This window comes from Oryx dammah, unplaced genomic scaffold (genome assembly GCF_014754425.2).
Source record: "Oryx dammah isolate SB20612 unplaced genomic scaffold, SCBI_Odam_1.1 HiC_scaffold_29, whole genome shotgun sequence".
NCBI lineage: Eukaryota > Metazoa > Chordata > Mammalia > Artiodactyla > Bovidae > Oryx > Oryx dammah.
The window spans coordinates 46403871-46424308 of NW_024070213.1; the positions used below are offsets into that span (position 1 = coordinate 46403871).

At 43.3% G+C, this 20438-nt stretch overlaps 1 protein-coding gene and 1 non-coding gene across 3 annotated transcripts in view; both read left to right on the forward strand.

Moving 5' to 3' along the window:
- LARGE1 (LARGE xylosyl- and glucuronyltransferase 1) overlaps nucleotides 1-20438 on the forward strand; it is a 614612-nt gene that overhangs the window by 485583 nt on the left and 108591 nt on the right. The window lies entirely within an intron of this gene.
- Nucleotides 517-589, forward strand: TRNAC-GCA. The gene has a single exon. It is a non-coding gene; the product is annotated as a tRNA-Cys (tRNA).

Sequence of the window (20438 nt, forward strand, 5' to 3'; positions counted from 1 at the left end):
ATTAATGAGGTAACTTGTTTAATCAGCTTTTATTCTGTGGCCTGTTGTATTTTTCTACTACTTATTCCATTAAAGAATGAGATCCACCTGCTTTTTTTTTAACATCATCTTTTTTTTTAAGATTTTATTTACTTATTTTTGGCTACACTGGGTCTTTGTTGCTGCACGTGGGCTTCCTCTAGTTTCGGTGAACAGGAGCCGCTTTCTGGTTGCTGTGTGCAGGCTGCTCATGGTGGCTTCTCTTGTCGCAGAGCACAGGCTCTGGGTGTGCAGGCTCAGTGGTTGTGGCACAGGGCTTAGTCGCCTCGAGGCATGTGGGAACCTCCCGGACCAGAGTTCAAACCCATGTCCCCTGCATTAACAGGTGAATTCTTAACCACTTTACCACCAGGGAAGTCCCCACTTGCTTTAAAAATGGTGGTTAACTGATTGCCTAGGGTTTGCTAAGGTCTCCTAAGCCCTTGGGTCAGAAAAAAAAGTCCTTTTTTTTGCTTTTCCCCTAGTATGACACGGGCTTCCCTGGTGGCTCAGACGGTAAAGCGTCTGCCTGCAATGCAGGAGACCCAGGTTCGATTCCTGGGTCAGGAAGATCCCCTGGAGAAGGAAATGGCAATCCACTCCAGCACCCTTGCCTGGAAAATCCCATGGACGGAGGAACCTGATAGACTACAGTCTATGGGGTTGCAAAGAGTCGGACACACACACAAAAAAAAGAAAAGTATGACATAGTCACCTTGTAGTTTTTAATCTCTCCACTGCCTAGAAAAGGTTAACTGTTTCATATTATTTTAGGGAAAAATGACAATCTTTATGTATTAGCTGTGTTCTGCTTGGAAAATCCCCAGAAAATGCATGAAATGTTAGGGTTGGAAGATGGGCCTTCAAGACTTGACCTTGTTGTTTTGTGCCTTTGGAAAGCTGCTCAAGTTCGATCCCTGGGTTGGGAAGATCCCTTGGAGAAGGGAATGGCTACCCACTCCAGTATTCTGGCCTGGAGTGTTCCATGGGGTCGCAAAGAGTTGGACAGGACTAAGTGACTTCCACTTTCACTTTCAGGCTCTCCAAGCCTTGAGTTCCTTGTCGGTGATCTGAGAATGATAGTCCTACCCAGAGCCGTCAGAGAGGCTCTGAGGTGGTGGTATAGCTCCAGGCGGGGCTGGTAAATACAGGTGATTTTGGAACTTGGTTGTTTTTCTTTCTCTTCTTGACCATATCCTAGCCGAGTACCTGTTTTCAAGGAATTCGTGTTTCAGCCATGTTAATCAGATTCAGCTGTGTTCACCAGCCATCCTACAGAGCACTGTTACCACGTGTTGTCTTTGTTAGTTCCTAGAATTATCTTCTATGGTAGACATTCACCTTTGAAGAGCCAGCCGAATCCCCTTCCTCTTTGTTTCCCTTTCCCAGTCAGCTGCATGGAACCCACAGGCCCCTAAAATAGGAGGGAAGATCTGCCTACCTCTCCCATTTAGCCCCCTCCCTTCTTATTGAAGCGATTTATGATTTAACCCATTACTGACCAGGGGATTTTTGTAGAAACTAATGACTATGGCTGGCGGTTTTTCTTTTGTCTGCCCCAAAACTAATTCTGGTATTTCACTACCAATGGGTTATAGTAGTCAATAGTTACACTTGACAAACCTATAAAGTCTTCTAACTTTCGTGAAATGACTTCAACCCACTCTTCTATGGGAGCTAAGGAGCGTTCTCCAGCACTCTGAGTTTCATGTTCACTTAATGTATCAGCATCAATCACTAAAGTTGTTGGTCTTACTGTTGATCTAATATTCACATCTTCTGAATCAGAACTATATTCTGAAGAGCTATCATCTCCTGAGATACTAGTATATGTGTTGCTCAGATAATAAGGGAAAATATCTGCATAAAATTCACCTAAAACTTCCTCTTCACTCAAAATTTCATGATGGGCCATTTTTGAAAATTTTGCATTTATAATATATGCAAGACTGGAACAAAAACATAATGAAGCAAAATGTGAATGATAACAATCCTAAGCTGTATAATGAACTCTTGATCAACTTTAAGTTCTAACAACTTCCCATGGTGATGTTTATTGCGTCACTCTCTAAAAATGTATTGATATGTCTCCAGTCAATAACGTTCAGGTAACAAAGATGTATTAATATGTCTCTGGTGATGACAATATGTCATGACCAGATGTCTGTAGTCAATAATGTGTTAATTCTGTATTAAATGAGCCCCTAAACCATAGCAGCTGTGGATGACCAGATAGACACCAGCACAGGGTCTTTGCCGCAGCTGCCTAGGTAGAATAAAGGGGAACTCCCACATTCTTGCACAGAGATGTTTTCACAACTGTTCTATCTATTCATCATCTCTTATATGCAAGCAGCTGTCATTCACCCAGCAGTCAGCTGTCTGCAGAATTTTAAAAACAAATAAAACTAAGATGATGATAGTCTCATAAAGATTCAACCCACTTCAGTTCATATGCTGTTCGTGAGTATCTTAAAAACAAACACCGGTGAAAAAGAGAAGGGGAAGACAACTCAAAGTAGCAGGTGATTGGAGAAGGAGTGGGGGAAGGCAGGCCAGCTGAGAGAAGATGGCAAGTTTATAGGAGGCTTGTTTGCACAGGATCCCAGACATTGCTTACAGAGAGGACGTGTCCTTCTGTATTAAGGACATAATATTAACCAGAAGATGTGCTTTAAGGAACAATTTAAAAGTAAACTGCATCCTGTTCCTTTCAGTCTCCAAATTAGGCCAGAGACAGGCAGATGGAGACCTGGCTCTCTAGGGAGGGAGGAAGAATTTCTCTAGGAATCCTTATCTGCAGAACAACAAAATTGGGATATTCAAGGACTGACTTACCTCTGAGTTTGGATCAAACTGGGTCATGAACAAGTAAGGGAAAGGTAATTGATGGCAAAGTTGGACACCGTGGTAAATTTCATGGTGGTGATTAAGGAAACCAACATTTGACAACTTGCTAAATAACTGTGAAAGAGATACTTTGAGTGGGATGACTGGCAGTATGAGATGTAGGTCAACCCTCTGCTCTGGCCTCTGACACAGGGCATTCTACAACCCTAGGGAAGTCTTTATTTCCCTGAGCCCTCCTTGGGTCAGGAACCAAGGTCTCTTCATGCTGGAAAGCAATACTGTGATTGGATGATTTCTGTCTATAATAATTTCATCCAGAGAAACCAGATTTAAATGTAGCTTGTTCATTCAGCACATGCTGAATGCCTGTTATTTGAGACAGAAAATTATTTTTTAAATGTGATACCAAGAGCCTTCCTTCAAGAAGATGATTGTCTAGTAGAGGAGAGTTTGCATATCTACAAATAAATTCAGTGTGACTTGAGCCTGTAGCCTGGTTGAGATTCAGATTTGAACATCAGCCCTGCAGTAACCCTGGACTAGTATTTTCTAGACCAATTCTAGAAGATATCGCAGGAGATGGTAATATGTGTTCAGAAACTGTGGACAGAGAGGTTGAGAAATCCAAATATTCTATCCCTCCCTCGGACATTCACCATGCTGGCATATTAGAAATGCTGGGAAGTCCAGAAGTGAAGCTGTTAAACCCACTAGCATTCCCCACTCCTGCTTGATCCTAAAAATATGGAAACAGGTTTGGGAAAAACCACGTTTACATGAACTCGGGACAGAGATTATCACTTTTTGAGCTCTGTATCCCAAGTCCTTGGCATACAAGTATTTAAATGGAGTGTGTAGAATAGTCTCTATGGAAGATGCTTGCTGTTCTAGGAACCATTCATCTGATACCACACTTAGTAGAAATGTTTATTCTCTCATACTATAGGATCTCATTCATTTTCCTACTGTAAGGACATAGACACCATATTATACTTTTTCTTATGAATTTTTTTTGGATAATAGTTGATTTACAATGTTGTGTTGTTTCCACTACATAGCAAAGTGAATCACATACATATACCCCCTCTTTTTTGAATTTCCTTCCCCTTTTAGATCATCACAGAACACTGAGTAGAGTTCCCTGAGCTATACAGTAGGTTCTCATTGGTTATCTATTTTATACATAGAATCAATAGTGTATACATTGCACCTTCTTAACAACATGTGTGCAGTGGCATATCTGAGCTAGTCATCAGACAATAGCCCTCCAGAACTTTCCATATGGAAGAATGGGGAGTGAGATGGCTTTAATCTTGATTGGTAGGTCACCTCTCCATAGCCCGACTTCTCTGCTTGAAGGTGACATTCTAATTCTGATGACATGCTCTGGCTCCTAGCAGACTATTGGAGGCTCACACGTCCACCTGCACACTTTCACCCACTTTTCTGAATCATTTAACATGCCTGTTTAAGGTGTCGCTTTATGCTTGTGTTTTTTATTTGACTTCATTTTAGTTCTTAACTTAGGGTCCATCAAAAAAATAATGAAAATGCCTTCTTTTCGTTCAGCCCATGGGCTTGCCCTGTTTTCTGTGACACGTATTTTGAGTGCCTCTTTTACAGTCCTGGAATAAAATTCAAAGATTGCCTATATTACACTGTCTACAAGTGTAATTTCAATAAAATCAATATAATGCCCTAGCTATGATATAAAGACAAAAAGGAAATTAATTTACTATAAAATAATATTGACTGCAACATGTAATTGTTCAGGCTTAGCTATAAAGACATAATGAAGTACTAACTGCTTCTACATTTGGAATAGAGTTGTCTTCAGCATAACAACTGCAAAGCAAGATGGTTCTAATGGGAGACTGGTGATCCATATTCCTTGAGTGGGGTTTTCCATTTGTGACAAGTTTTCCAAACTAGCAAATGACTCTTCAGAGAGCAGGAAGTACCATATTTTCTTGATTTGTATTCCAAGTTCAGTGTCTATTAAATGATGCAGCCCCCGTACCCGCAAAAAAAAAAAAAAAAAAAACACAACACACTCTGAAGTAGTAGTATTAATAGTTTCAGGCTCAGATAGTTACAGCAATTAAATTACACAAGTATAGCATGAATGTCCAATGGGGCCCAAGTGAGATGCAGGTATAATCTTCATTGTGCCAGCCTGTCTTGGAAAAGAGTTCTCTGTCACCATTGAGGATCATAAATCCAAGATCTTACAGGCTGGTTCATTAAGCTGTGATGTGCCCAAGATTCTCCTGGACATTGACATCAATGAGTAAAAGAGCTCCTGCCTGGAGTAGTGGCAGGAAATGAATAGGAAATTTGGGATTAGTAAGCACTAATTTGGAGAAGGCAATGGCAACCCACTCCAGTACTCTTGCCTGGAAAATCCCGTGGATGGAGGAGCCTGGTAGGCTGTAGTCTATGGGGTCGCTAAGAGGTGGACACAACTGAGTGTCTTCACTTTCACTTTTCACTTTCATGCAATGGAGAAGGAAATGGCAACCCACTCCAGTGTTCTTGCCTGGAGAATCCCAGGGACGGGGGAGCCTGGTGGGCTACTGTCTGTGGGGTTGCATAGAGTCGGACATGACTGAAGCAACTTAGCAGCAGCAGCAGCAGACGCTAATTTACGGGAAAGGACCCTGATGCTGGGAAAGATTGAAGAGGAGATGGGGGTGACAGAGGATGAGATGGTTGGATAGCATCAGTGACTCAATGAACATGAGTTTGAACAAACTCTGAGAGATAGTGAAGCCCAATGTGCTGTAGTCCACGGGGACACAAAGAGTTGGACATGATTTAGCAACTGGACAACAACAAGATGGGTAATAAAATGAATGAACAGCAAGGTCCTACTGTATAGCACAAGGGACTATATTCAGTATCCTGTGATAAACCATAATGGAAAAGAATATGAAGAAAAATATATATACATATATATAATATATATGTATAACTGGGCTTCCCTGGTGGCTCAGATGGTAAAGCATTGGCCTGCAATGCAGGAGACCTGGGTTAAATCCCTGGGTTTGGAAGATCCCCTGGAGAAGGAAATGGCAACCCACTCCAGTACCCTTGCCTGGAAAATCCCATGGACAGAGGAGTCTGGTAGGCTACAGTCCATGGGGTTGCAAAGAGTCATACACGACTGAGCAACTTCACTTCATGTATAACTGAATCTTTTTGCTGTACAGTAGAAATGAGCACAACAGTGCAAATAAACTATACTTAAATAAAATAAATTTTTAAAGAGTGCTCACAGAGAGGGTTCAATCCACCAGAAATCTACTCAGCAGATATTCCATCCAAGCTACTTTTCTCCACTTAACTTTTTTCTAAGGTTTGATTATTTTATCTGAGGCATGTCCTAAACCAAAATCTTCTTTGGCCTTAGTGCTGCCTTGTGGATTCACACAGGACAAATCTATTCCCTCGTCTACCTGATGACCCCATACTTATCTGAGGGACAGAAGATGAACAATACATTGTAGCCTCCTCTTCTGGGGACTCACCACCCCTGGTTCCCTGCAGGTACTGATTCTCTGAGCCCCAGTTTATCCAGAGTAAGATGAACATAGCTGGTCCTTCTACCTCACAGAGGATTGTTGTAGGCCAGTGAGATCACAGAGTACATTTAAGTTGATAAGACAAGATGGGCTTATCAGGGCTAACTAAGTCAAGGCTCAATAAACGTATGTTGCGTGTTGTCATCAGTTACGAGGTAGGAAAAGAGACTGCAGGATGTCTGACCTCTAACCGTGTTGATCACTCTATGCTTCTCGAGCTCCTATTTCATTTTTCCTATTAAAAGATAGCATTGCTTATGTCCTGGAGATGAACTATCCTGAGTTAAAGTCTTGCCTCCATGATTTGGGGCAATGACCAGTTTCTTTCTTTAGTTATCATATCAGGACAAGACGAGTTCCCACCTAACGAGGTTGCTTTGAGGAGGAAATGAGATCATGTTTGAAAAGTGCTTGGGACGATGTTTGGATCAATAAATTGTCAGATATTAGTATTACTTGCCCCTTCCTTTTCTATTTGAGATTCACAGGCGGGGCAGACAAGTGTGACTCTTCAGCATCTTTTGATATCAGCTCTGTCTTTTGTCCAGTGAAGACACCTGGGGCTGAGCTCTCCCTCCCCAGAGCTGGCCATCCATGTGTCCATTCATCAGGCACCTTTCAAGGCCCTGGAGATGCCACTGACTGAGACAGACAGGAGCCCTCTTCATAGGAGATCTCTTGTCATCGTGGGAGAGAAGCAGTCTTCCCCTGGTGTCCTTTGATGTTGTCGTCTCCTGAGCTCCCACACCCACCCAACTCCAGCCCTTCTGCCTTTCCTTGAACACCCCTATTTAACCTTGTGAGCCTCTCCACCCACCTCCAGACTGCAACCTCACTCTAACCCTTGCCTGCCTCATTCTTCTCCATAGTGTTCCTTGCCATCTGGTCTGTGATCGTTTTGTCCATTTTCTTTATAATTATCTGTCTCTTTCTATGAGGATGTAAGCTCCTCAAAGGTTGTAATTTTGTCTGTTAACTTCACTACTTTATCTCCTTTCCCTAGAATTATACCTGGCATATAGTATACTACTTACATATTGAGTAAGTTTTTGTTGTTGAATGAAATAATTTTGGAAGATGGTGTTTTGAAGACTAACATAGAACAGTGGTCATCAAAGGATGTTGGTGGCACATTTGATGTCCTAGGGGACACTGAAAATGTCCAGAAACATTTCTAGTTATCACAACTGGGGAGATGCTGTTGGCATTTAGTGGATAAAGGCCAAGGAAGCTGCCACACATCTTGCAGTAAACAAGAGGATCTCCTACAATAAAGAGTTATCCAACTTAAAAAGTCATAGTTCTGAGTCTGGAAAACCCTGACATAGTGTGATGGCTGAGAACCATGGGAGGGAATTGGATTCTTCTAGAAAGAACCTTCTTTTACAGGAGGGTTCTCTGAGAGAGTAATATTTGAGCTAAAGATCTGAGGAAGGGATGTTGGCAGAGATCTAGAATAATAATAATCTAGGCAGAGGCCTCTCTTGACGGCAGAGGCCTCTGAGTGGAAGTGGACCTGGATGTATCTGTTTCTTTCACATCATCATGCCTCACACCCCCTGGTCGGAGGCATCAAGCAGGCAGGACTTCACCAGGCTCCAGATGAGCAGCCCACGTCCAGGCCGTTCCTGTCCCCCTCGCCTACACTCCAGTGATGCTCTAGTGGGTCAGATTCTGCAAGCTCTCAGACTGAGAATGCTGTCAGTTCCTCCTCTCATGCTCTTTGAGCTCCCTGAATTGATGAACATGCTTTAGCGCTGTGCATTTGATCCTGTTTTCCTGCCTTAGCTTTAGAGTTTGTAAAGACCACCAGCCCAGAGTGAATTGTGTCAAAGCCCAGCGTCTGGGCAAGGGTCTTCCTGGGCTGGTCTTGTCTGGCTCTCCAGACACACGGCCCCTGCTCTTCCCTGGGCACGCCTGTTGAGCCCTGCTGGCCTCTGATTGTTGCCCAAGTGCATTCCCATCCTAGGCCTCTAGCCCTCTGCCTGGACTGTGGTTCCACCAGCCCCCCACACTCCCACTCACCCCATTACTTCCTTCAGTCCTCTTGGATGTCATCTCCTCGTGGTGAGCCTCCCTGTCTTATCCAAAATATCAACAGCACCTCCAGTGCCCTCACTCAGATTTATTCTACATTGTACTTTCCAGCAACATTATAAAATATATAAATCAAATAAAAATATCAATACAGAAATCAAATAACATTTTGATTATTCCCCTGCTGCTGCTTTGCTAGGCAGAATGCCTACCCATCCAAGGATGACCATGCCCTAATCCCTGGACTTGTGGTTGTTATGTTACATGGCAAAAAAGACTTTGCAGCTGTAATTATGGATCTTAAAATAGGGAGATTATCCTGGATTATCCGAGAAGCCCAGTCTAATCACAGGAGTCCTTAAAAGCAGAAAACTTCCTCCACCTAGAAGCAGAACAGATGTTGCAGAAGGGAATTCAGATTTGAACCCCAAGGAAGACTCATTGTGCCTTAACTAGTTTGAAGACAGAGGGGACATAGTGACAAGGAATGTAAGTAACCTTTAGGAGCCAATAAAGTGTCCCAGCTCACACTCAGCAAGCAATAGGGAAGCTCAGTCCTACAGCCATCAGAAACGGAATTCTGCCAACAACCTGATTAGCTTGAAATAGACTTTCCCCCAGAGCCTCCAGGTAAGATTCAGCTGGCTAACACATTGATTGTGACTTTGTGGGAGTTCAAGGAAAGAACCCAGCCCAGGCCCTAGATTTCTGACCTATACAGCTGTGAAATAACAAACTGATATGTTTGAAGTCACTAAGATTCTTTGTTATGGCAGCAAGAGGAAACTCATGTCCCTGACTTTGCCTGTAAAAATGAAAGTTCCTTGAGAGAAAGGATCTTGTTTTGTTTACTCCTGTTTCCCTATCTGGAACATGAAAAGCTCTCAATGAATACCTGTTGAATGAAGAAGCAAATTCTAGCTTTCTGTACTCATGGCTTTCTGGTCATGGGAGAGAGCATGGAAAACTATTGATGGGAAACATTCTGTATTCCCAGGTCTTACCATGTTGCCCATTCAATAGGCAGAGCCCTCAGCAGGTACTGGCTGCCTGGCATTGGATCTTGCACCAGGAGTTGAAATTAGAAATAAGATAATAGTCTCCACAAAGAGGACTGAGCACCAAAGAATTGACGCTTTTGAATTATGGTGCTAGAGAAGATTCTTGAGAGTCCTTTGGACTGCAAGGAGATCAAACCAGTCAATCCTAAAGAAAATCAACCCTGAATGTTCATCAGAAGAACTGACATTGAAGTTGAAGCTCTAATACTTTGGTCACCTAATACAAAGAGCCTATTCATTGAGAAAGACCCTGATGCTGGGAGAGATTGAAGGCAAAAGGATAAGTGGGAAGCAGAGGATGAGATGGTTAGATAACATCACCGACTCAATGGACATGACATTGAGCAAACTCTGGGAGTTAGTGGAGGACAGGGAAGCCTGGCATGCTGCAGTCCACAGAGTCACAAAGTCAGACACGACTTAGCAACTGAACAATAACAGTCTCTGCTTGCACCGTCATGACCCCCTGCCCCTTACAGTTGGTCCACCATATAATTAAAGGTCAGCAGGTTAAGGACAGCTAAATGCCATGTGGTTGGGTGCTGTGATGGAGGAACACATCCATTGTATAAAGAGCTGGGTTGGAGGTGGGCTTGGATACATTGAGAAGGGTGTCAGAGCCAGGAGGGCTGTAGGTGGGGAAGATGGAGTAGATGTTCCAGGCCAACAGAAGGGCAAGTGTGGAAATACTTGGCAGGGTTAGGGAACAACACACAGTTTGTCTATTTAATCACTTGTGTAATCTGCCCAGTACACAGAGTATGCTGAAGTCCCCAAACTCTGTCTCCATCCTTATTAGCAGAACAACCTTGGGTACATTCCTTCATCTTTTTTTGTCTTGGGTTTTGTCTGTTGGTCAGACTTTTCTCATCTGTATAGTAAGGGTATCGGTACAGACTCACAGGATTGCTGGAATCTGTATTTTAAATTTTTATTTTATTTGTTTTGTTTTATTTATTTAAATGCACTGCTCTGCATTTGGGATCTTAGTTCCATGACCAGGGATTGAACCTGTGCCCCCTGTAGTGGAAACACAGAGTCTTAACCACTGGACCACCTGGAAAGTACCATGGGAAAGATGAAGTGAATGGAAATACCTAGCAAATAGGAAGCATTCCGTACAGAATTACTGGAACTCCTAGCCCAGCCATGGAGCTAGATGGGAAGTGTAGGCAGGATAGGCAGGGAGGCCGGGAGCTGGGTGGGTCAAAGGTCTGAATGCTAAAGAGTCAGTTCAGCTTTATCCACTGGCTTCAGGAAGGGGGTCAGTTAAACAATGCACAGTTTCCCTCCAGGCCCCAGGGAAAAACCACCCTCACCCACCATCCTCATCCCTTTATATGGTCTCCATTTATGTCTTGTCCCTGAGCCGAGTTTTCATCTAACTCAGGGGCTCAGCCTGTTCAAATACTATGCAAAAGTTCCCATCAGCAAGCCCCGGGCACTTAACCCACCGCATCGCCTTCAGTGGCGCTGGGTCCTCTGAAGTACCCTCTGGAGGCAGTCAAGTGCGAGCGCCGCCCCCGCCTTATTGGGCTTGGTGGGGGGGGGGGCCTCTTATTAAGCTGAACTGCTAAAGAGTTCTCCCAGCTGCATCCTAAAAAGATGGGAAAATTTCCCATCACCCGCCCTCCTGAGCCAAAGCCGCTGCTATAGAAGAGTTACTCTGCCATTGCTTCCCTCTTCCGGCTGCACAGCCTCTTGGCAGGGAGAGAATGTGTATTTAATCTGAGGCTTCCAGAATCTGACCTTAAGTGCAAGAAGACTGCCCCCAGCTTCTCTTCTCCCTCTATCAAACCTTTTCGCCTGAACTATTTTCCTTATAAATGATTCTATTTCTGAGTGGTTCTGACAGTATGGTTTTCATCCCTCTTTGCTAAGTAAATTGCAAGGCTACTGCATGCTGGATAATGAGAAACAAAACAAGAAGGAACCAAAATCTTTCCACTGAACTGGGCCTCACCTGCCCTTGTCCACATGAGCTAGAAGGGCTGCATCTGTCAGGCTGTAGAACTGGACACAGGGCGCTCCCTCCTGGGGCTGTAACTTACTGCTTATGCTTCTAAACTTAAGGCCTCTCCAAGCCCCAGTGTCCTCTTCTGTGAATTGAGATTAATGATGCTGTCTTAGTCTTTTCAGGCTTCTGGAGCAGAATACCATAAGCTGGGGGCTTATAAATGACAGATGTTTATTCCTCCTCGTTCTGGGGACCTGGACATCCAAAATCAAGGTAGCTGGTAGATTCTGTGTCTTGTGAGAGCTCGCTTCCTGGTTCATAGTCGGCTGCCTTCCTAGTGGAAGGGGTGAGGGAGTTTTGTGGAGTCTCTTCCATAAGGGAAGAGACTAATTCCATCCCTGAGGGCTCCAACCCAGTGACCTTTTGTTGTTGTTTAGTTGCTAAGTCTTGTTCGATTCTTTGCGACCCAATGGACTGCAGCACACCAGGTTTCCCTGTCCTTCACCATCTCTTGGAATTCGCTCTAACTCATGTCCATTGAGTAAATGATGCCATCCAACCATCTCATCCTCTGTTGCCCCCTTCTCCTCCTGCCTTCAGTCTTTCCCACCATCAGGGTCTTTTCCAATGAGTCAGCTGCTTGCATCAGGTGGCCAAAGTATTGGAGCTTCAGCATCAGTCCTCCCAATGAATATTCAGGGTTAATTTCCTGTTAATTTCCTTGCAGTCCAAGGGACACTCAAGAGTCTTCTCCAGTACAATAATGCAAAAGCATCAGTTATTCAGCACTCAGCCTTCTTTATGGTCCAAATGCTCAAAAGTCTTTACTTCCTAATCATTTTACTGTTACCTAGGCTCTTAAAGTTATTTATATCTGCTCTGTCTATATGGTATTATTAGAAACACTGCATGTCCTACTGCACATAGCTTCCCAGTTCTTGTTAGTACCCTGAAATCTGCCATGGTGGGAGTATTTACACCATCAGAATGAGTAAACAGGACAAATCAGGGCTTCTCTCTCCCTCCCTCCCCCCCTCCTCCCTCTCTTCCCTCCTCCCTCCATTCCCTCCCTTCCCTCCCTTCCTTCCTCACTTCCTCCCTTCTTGTCAAACCTTTACCAACGGCCAATGAAATAGATGAATATTTGATATCCCCTCTCCTTATCATGTTCTCTAGAATTAAACACTGTTAGCAGTTTGCAGTATATTCTTCTCTGTCCACTTGTGTAATTATCTATTTCTCTCTGTATATGCATTTCCTTTTTAATTATTAAATGCTCAATTTACTTAAAAACAAAATGTTGGTTATCTTTCTACATTGATACTTAAAGTATTTTTTTGAGAACTGCATAGTTTTTCCATTTGATGAATGTACCATAATTTATCTCATTTCCTCTTAATTGGTATTTTAGTTCCTAGATTCTCCATGCCCCCAGTTATAAGCAGCAGCACACACAAACATCCTTTATATTCATCTTTGTTTGCTGATACAGTGGATTCTCTGAAATGGTACTGCTGTAGTATAGATATTTTAATTTTTATGCTTTGTAAAATACCAAATGTGTCAGAGGTCAGATAGGTAAAAATAGAAGTAATACTTGTAAGTAAACCATTTTAAAATTAAACAAATGTGTGTGTGTGTGTGTCTTTTGCTTGTTTGGTTTCTGTACTGGGAATACAGTGTATGTGTTGCAGAAGAATTGGTATTTTGCAGAGTAGCTGCTTTAGAAGAACCTGCTTTGGACTGAATTGTGTACCCCACCCAAAATTTATGTGTTGAAACCTTAAACCCCAATGTGAGTTATTTGAAAATAGAGTCTTTGGGAGGTAATTAGGTTCAGATGAAGTCAAGAGGGTGGGGCCCTCAGGGTGGAATTAGTGCCCTTTTAAGAGGAGACCAGAGAGCTTGCTTCCTCTGTTGCCTTATCACACAATGAAACAGTTCTCTTCTGCAAGCCATGAGGAAAACCCTCGTTGTACCAGTACCTGGATCTGAGATTTCCAGCCTCCAGAACTCTGAGAAAATTCGGTTACATAAGCTACAGAGTTCATGATATTTTGCTGCAGCATCTCAAATCATCCAACAGAGAACCTAATTTCAGCTTTTGTCAACATGGGCAATGGTCTCTTAACTAAAAGGGTCAGCCAGGCTTTTGAACCCATAAATGATGGACGTTTCCTTGCTAAAGTGGATAACTTTACCTGGCTCTGGTATTTCAGTGAATTGATCTGGCCTGTGAGTGGACACAGGGGGTGGCCATTTCCTGAAAGTGTTTCTGCCCTGCTCTGCTGACCCATGCAAGGTCAGTGGTTTCTGTGTCACTCACTCAGGTCTTGACATAGTAAGCGCGAACAGGAGCTGTGACCCAGCCACCCTGACGCTGTGTTACTCAGTTTGCAGTGTAAGGGAGAGAAGGGAAGATGTGATCCTGAATCCTCCTGCCATAAAGAAAATAATTGTGTGTTTATTCAGTGCACAGTTTCCGTGAAGGCATATTTATGATGAGAAGAGGCATCTGATTTCCTGGAGGTCTCTCGAGTTCACAGTCCCCAGCTCTTCGATTTGATTCATGCATTCATGTGCATTAGCTCACGTAATCCCCATTACAGAGGAGCTCATGGAGCTGTAGAGAGGCTAATCGACTCCACAAGTTGGCAGCTAGTAGACCACAGAGCCCAGGGCCTCAGCCTACCTTCCAGTCTCTTCTTGGTGCTCAGTGCTTCAGGTTGGTGGAGCATTTGCTCAGAAGAGACCCTTCCTCAATACACAGGACTAGACAGCTGAGAACCATCTTATAAACCTGATGCCATCCTTTAATTGAGAACCCATATATATATATACACACACACATATATGTTCATATCACCAACTAACATTCACTGAGCATTGACTTTGTGCCAAGTCTATGCTAAGTGCTTTTCATGCTTTATTTCATTCAGTTCTCAATATATTCTTTGCAAGGTTTACATGCTTATTCAAAAGTTATTCTTTAGAACATCCTTCAGAATCATGGCTATACATGGAAATCACCTGAGGAAATTTTAAAAAGCTCTGAATCCAAGGCTTTCCTTAAATCATCAGAACCTCTGATATGGGACCCCTCCATTAGAAGTTTCTAAAACCATGCAGTTTTTTGTTGTTGTTGTTTAATCTCTAAGTCATATTAGACTCTTCATGAGTCCATGGGCTATAGCCCACTAGGTTCCTCTGTCCATGGGATTCTCCAGGTAAGAACACTGGAGTGGGTTGCCATTTCCTTCTCTAGAGGATCTTCCCAAACCAGGGGTGAAACCCACATCTCCTGCATTAGAGGCAAATTCTTTACCCCTGAGCATGTGGGAAACCCAAAATCATGCAGGTATACATCTATAACTAATATAATACTCTAAGTCAATTATACTTCAACCAAAAAAGTAAAAGCGTGCAGGTGATTCCTATCTACTAGATAGAAATGCTTGCTTATCTTTGCAAATGTTGCATTAGAAAAACACATTAGTACCTTTTTTTTGTAACCTTCTTTCCCTCTTTGTCCTGTTTTCCTAACCATCACCAGACTCTGGGACTCCATAGCTGTTTGAATTTCTGTATATTTATTCAGGAGAGATATTTTGAGTTTTAGCTGTGAATAATACCATTACCCCAACTAGGCTATGGGGATCCTTAAGTGACACCAGAATCCTGACCTTGAAAGGCTACTGTCAGGAAGGATGTAGGACAATGAAATGCCCTTCAGATTCATCCCTGGTATTACAAATGGCAGGATGACTTTTTTTTTTAAGGCTAAGTAATTTTCCGGTGTTTGAATATGTGTGTGTGTGTGTATATATGCATGTGTACACATTGTTTATACCCACACTGAGGAAACGTTTCATTTTTAATCTTCATATATATGTATATGATATTTTTCTTTATCCATTCATTCTTGAGGGACATGTAGGCTTTTCCATATCTTGACTATAATGTTGCAGTGAAATGGTGTGTGGATATCTCTTCAAGATACTGATTTCGGTTCATTTGGAGAGTTACCTGTGTGAGGTGATGGATGTGCTAACTGTCTTGATGGTCATTCTACAGTATATACCATATCATCAGGATGGACACTTTAAGCATACACAGCTATGGGTCAGTTATTCCTCAGTAATACTGAAAACCAAAGGAAGACTTAGGAGAAATTACAAGAGATTATCATACATAAATGCCCAGATGGGATGCCCTTGGGCTACTTGTAGGGAAAAGGGGGTGCAGGAATGCCCCTTCCAGGGGTTGATCTGCACCTGGTTCTTGTCTGGATTACAATCCTGTGCTTTCTCTGGGACTGATGGAACCTGGCAAAAAATGTGAGTGATAGTAGAAAGGGAGAGAGCAGCCTGCTGGTCGTTTTCAGCAACCTTTACACTTGAGCATCCCTATTGCCCCACCCCTGCCCTGTCCCCCAAGCCCTCAGTTACTGAATCTCCTCTCAGATCATAGGTGACTTTTTGCCCCAGCAGGTCAGATGTATTTGAATCAGAATGACATGGCTGATCCTGAATTGGTTACTGGAGCCTTGTGGGACCTGCTGCAAGTAAGGGAATCTCAGCTCAGACAATTATCCAAGAGAAATGGCCCATCTCTGGGCCCCTGACGCTGCTCTTTTCAGGCAAGCTTTGCTGACTAGACCCACATGTGTTCATTCAGGCTAGACTGCGTGCCCAGCATGGTGCAGAGAGGCTCTTCATCATCTCTGTTCAAAGTGAAAGTGTTAGTCTCTCAGTCATGTCCAACTCTTTTCGACCCCATGGACTATAGCCTGCCAGGCTCCTCTGTCCATGGATTTCTCCAGGCAAAAATATTGGAATGGGTTGCCATTTCCTCCTCCAGGGGATCTTCCTGACTGAGAGAGAGATCAAACCTGGGTCTCCTGCATTGCAGGCAGATTCTTTACTGTGTGAGCCATCGGGGAAGCTTGTTCAAGGGAGGCAAGAAGAGAAGTAGAAAACGTGGCCCTTGGTTCAAAAAAATTTAAAAACCCTAGCATCAAGTTGGAGTAGCAGGCAAATATACTGAGGAAACATGTAACTCTTAATCTTATTCAGAGTTGATTTAATATCTTCCTGAGGAATGCTTAACTGTTTACAGCAGGGGTTGGTTCATGCCAGATTTACCCACCACCTGCTTTTGTCTGTGTCAAGCGAGGAATGGTTTTCACATTTTTAATAATTGAGGGAAAAATCAAAAGACAAGTTATGTTTTATGGCACATAAAAAAAGAAAAACTACATAAAATTCAAATTTCTGTGTCCAGTAATTAAGATTGAGTAATACACAGCCACACCATTCATTTTTGTGTTGTTTATGGCTGCTTTGGGGTTGAAATGGCAGAAGCTGGGCAGTTGCTGCAGAGACTTTTTGGCTCACAATGCCATATATATATATATATATATATATATATATATATATATAGTCTGGCCCTTTAAGAAAAAGATGATCAGGGAAAGCTTGTAGCTTAGCAGAAAGAGCATATTTTGGGGAATTCAGGCTTGGATCAAGATGTTACCTCTGCCACTCAGTTTTCCACATCAGGAAAATGGGAATAGGAAGATGTCCTTAATAAGCTATTGTGAGAATAAAATAAGCTATTGTAAACATAGCACAGAATCCAATGATCTAGAATTAGTGTGTGTATGTGTGTGTGTGCGTGCGTATGCACACGCGCCTGCTTTGTAGCTTTAGTCATGTCCAACAAAGGGTTGTAGCCCGCCAGGCTCCTCTGTCCATGGGATTCTCCAGGCATGAATAGTGAAGTGGATTGCCATGCCCTTCTCCAGGGGATCTTCCTGACCCAGGGATCAAACTGAGTCTCTTGCACTGGCAGGCAGGTGATAACTAGTGTAGATGCTCCATCAATACTGGTTATCTTCTCCTACCTTAATCAATGTGCAGATATGATTTCATTTCTAGGCACCGAAAGAAGGACAGAATTGCTTGAGATTTAGTCCTACACTTAACTGGAGAGTTCAGTTCAGTCGCTCAGTCATGTCCAACTCTTTGCGACCCCATGGACTACAGCACACCAGGCTTCCCTGTCCATCACCAACTCTCAGAGCTTGCTCAAACTCATGTCCATTGAGTCCGTGATGCCATCCAACCATCTCATCCTCTGTCATCCCCTTCTCCTCCTGCCTTCACTCTTTCCCAGCATCAGTTTTTTTCCAGTGAGTCAGTTCTTCGCATCAGGTGGCCAAAGTATTGGAGTTTCAGCTTCAGCATCAGTCCTGCCAATGAATATTCATGACTGGAGAGAGATGTCCCCAAAAATAAAGAGGAAAGGAATGGGACTCGTGTGTATGTGATCTGTTGAAATCTTCACTCGCCACCTATAAGGAAGAGACAGAAGGAGAGAAGAAAGGCAGGAGTTATAGGTTGTGATTACTCCCTGACGTAATGAATCAGGACTCTGTGGGTGAGGATATCAGGACAGACTTCTCTTGAGGGGATGGTGTTTGAGCTGAGACCTGAAGGGTGCATTGGAGCCAACCATGGGCCTGATCTGGAAATAAGAGCACAACAGCCTTGATGGGAGGTACACCCTTGCCTTGTTCTGGAACTGACTGCAGGGTGAGGAGCAGGAGAAGTTGGAGGTGAGGCTGGGAGTCATTCAAGAGCCTCCTGGGTGGCTGTGATGAGATGCTTTGGAGTGTGGATTTTGTTCTCTAACACAGTGATGATAAAGAAGCCTGTAGCTGAGAACATCAGTGATCTTTTGTCCATTAGTAATTAGTAATAATGACCATTATAAAATCAATTCCCATTTATCATTACTCATTCAATGCTGATTTTACAGGACATGCCCCCACTTGCATCTCAGTAAGCTGTTTATCACTGTGCTTTGCTTTGCCCGCCATATCTGGTACTCTCTCCAAATGTTCATACGATTCTAGGACACTGAGGGAGACATTCCCAATTCTGGGTCCCCGCTGTGACTTAAATGACTGGGGTGAAAGGCACTCCCGGTAGCCTTCACTCACCCGTCCGTGTTTCTTAGCCAGATATTTGCATCATCTCCCCACCTCTGGCCTCCTGTAGCTCCTTCCAGCACTCAGGTGAGATACCCCAGATGGCTCTGGACTGTGGAGCATGGCCATTCCAGCACCTTCTACTGCTTTATCTTACCATCCTCTTCCCCAGTGCCTCTTTCTTTGGAATTATCACCAACAGGTATGTTAAAATCTTTGTATAACTGAAGTATAAGTATTGTATTTGAAGGACACAGCCACAGAAGTAACTCCTCACAGGGTAGAATATCTCCAGAGAGAATCTTGCCTCTGGAGAAAAGAGCTGTATTTGCTGTCCCCATTTCACAGGTGAGAACAGTCGTTAAGTGACTGTCCCAGCGTCACACAACCAGGGAGCATCAGAGACCAGGTTCAGACACAGGTCTGTCTGACTTCCAGCCCTAGCTCTTTCCAAACCCCTCTGCTTTGGCCCACAGTTAGCAAGTGGCCTAAGGAGATGGCCTGAGGAGCTTTCTGATGCAAAGTTGTGACACCTTTCACTGTGATTGGGAGATAGACAGTCATTTAATACAGGAGCAGTGTTCAGACTTCTTGGTCTGATTTGTCCTGGCCACCCTTCCAGGACATGCTTACTATGCTCCACAGGGCTTCTCAGATCTCTGTCTTTAACCAGTTTGTTTGCATGTATCGAAACCCTTTTTACCATTAGCCATTCAGTAGATATTAACTGAACTTCTGTTGGGTACCTCTGGGCAGGTTCTCTATCTTATTTCTGAGCTCATTCATTTGTTTATCAGCTCAGTCTTAAGTGTTCTCTGGGTCTGTCTGCCCGGTCTGCCATAGGGATGGGTTCTCCCTGCCTCAGAAAACTCATCTTCTAGAGGGGACCCCAAGAAGTAAGGTGAGTAGTGTAAGGGACCAGCTTATTGGCAGAGAGGTGTGTAGCCAGCTGTGCTGCAGGGTCCAGGAAGGCATTCAAAGAGAAGGCTGGGAAGGGCAAGAAGCAGAGAGAGAAGCGGGTAAAGGAAGACAAGAGGGAGAAGAGCTCAGAATTTCATGATTTTTTTTTTCTTCCAGTCTTATTGACGTATAATTGAAATACAGCCCTGTATAAGTTTAAGGTGTACAGCATAATTATTTGACTTACATATGTCATGAAATGATCACCACAGTAAGTTCAGTGAACATCCATTGTCTCATATGGATACGAAATAGAAAGGAAAAAACAAAAAAAAACATTTTCCTTGTGACGAGAATTCCTAGAATTTGTTTTATTGACATTTTGTTTAATTTTATTTATTTTGCTCCCATGTGACATATAGCAGTGTTAGTGATGCTTATACACTACATCAGTAGTACTCACTCTCCTGATAACAGCAAGTTTGCACCTTCTGATCACCTTCATCCAATTCACCCCCCACGTCTGCCACCTCTGTTAACCACAAATATGATCTCGTTTTCCATGAGGTTAGTTGATTGGTTTTTAAAGTATAGTTCCATGATTTTAAAGAGATTCATCATTGTCTTGAAGAGACCATTTATAAGAGACCTGGGGCGGGGGGCGGGGGCAAGTAGAAAGTAAGCATAGCTTAGGATAACTGCATGCCCTTAAAAGCAAACATCAAGAGGCCAGCAAATTCCTTTATCTTCTGATCCCCAGCCTCCCAATACAGAGTCCATCCATCTGGTATCCCCTTTGGTTACATGATGGAGAAGGAAATGGCAACCGACTCCAGTATTCCTGCCTGGAGAATCCCAGGGACAGAGGAGCCTGGTGGGCTGCAGTCCATGGGTCGCAAAGAGTCAGACACGACTGAACGACTTCACTTCACTTCACTTGGTTACTTGATTCCTGAGAATCCCCCTGAACAATTGCTGACAGGTTCAGCTTTCACCACATGCTTCCTCTCCCCCATTTAAGAGAAGCAGAAGTTAGT